Genomic DNA, 1,182 nt, shown 5'->3' with positions numbered 1-1,182 from the left:
ACAGATTTGATATGGATTAAGAAGGGGAAAAGGTGGAATATAGAGAAAATCATAAAAAAAATGTTTTCCTCGTTTGTTTTACCGAATATGTTTCACTATGCTTCATTCACGCGTCTTCTAAACATCGCCAATCTTTCAAAAATAATTCCTACGTGCGTGTTTCTCTCCACCAAATAAAAGCATTCGTATTCTACATTACTAGGAAAAAAACAGCACCAATGTCATCAAAATCCTATTAATATACTTTGTCGCCGCATGATGATACCAGCATCATGGTTCAAACGCAGAGAGACCTCACCACCGCCGAGATCATCACCACTTCAGCACCACAGAGCCTCCTCAGCCTCACCACGGGCGCACCATGGCGTCCGCCCGCCCTCCGACACTCCATCTTTGGCCCCCGCCATTTCCCCCCATATCCCCATTTCCTGTGGGTCTCCACGCTTGATCTGAGCGCATTTGGTCTGAATTATACAGGAAAACATGGAATTTACGACTTTATGGAGATTTCCTCCGTTTTATGAACTTTTATTCCAAATATCATATCTGAGTTATGAACCCCTCGTGGCGTCCGAAATCAATAAGTACGCGAACCTTTGATATTATAAGGTATTTCGAGACAAGAGAGGAGTTACCAGAGCCGAGCGTCACGGGGGAAACATGGGATCGAAGCCAGCGAGAGAGAGTAAGTAAATGGAATCCAATCCTAATTTATGATCGACTCCTCGGCTGACTTCTTCTTCATGCGATTCATAAAAGTGAATTAGGCTGCATTTTTCATGATCAAAGAGTCGGGTCAAATCCTTTTCAGATGGCGGTAAAAATCGGATGGTTTCTGGATTTATATGGCAGGGCGGGAGATGGATGGCTGGAGGCTGTACTAATTCCATTCGTTATTGCCTTATCGTAATCCGCGGATTATGACCCGATATCGTATCCATTTAACGAGACGTTACCAACAAGATAACATCATTAACACAAAGCAAACCCACAGAGACTCGATAGACACATTATACTCCCCCAATTAAGGCCAAAATCCTCATTATCTTATCGCTCGTCGAAGATCCCATAAGCCGGATTTTAGGCCTTAAATCACCCCCGAGATCGAAGGTGGCCGGAAGTTATTACATTAGGTGAAGCGAAGGCAGGTTTTGGTTCAGCGGCAACCATGGCTGTGTCGAC

Source organism: Penaeus monodon, chromosome 23 (genome assembly GCF_015228065.2).
Source record: "Penaeus monodon isolate SGIC_2016 chromosome 23, NSTDA_Pmon_1, whole genome shotgun sequence".
Classification (NCBI taxonomy): domain Eukaryota; kingdom Metazoa; phylum Arthropoda; class Malacostraca; order Decapoda; family Penaeidae; genus Penaeus; species Penaeus monodon.
This window is presented reverse-complemented; position numbering follows the sequence as displayed.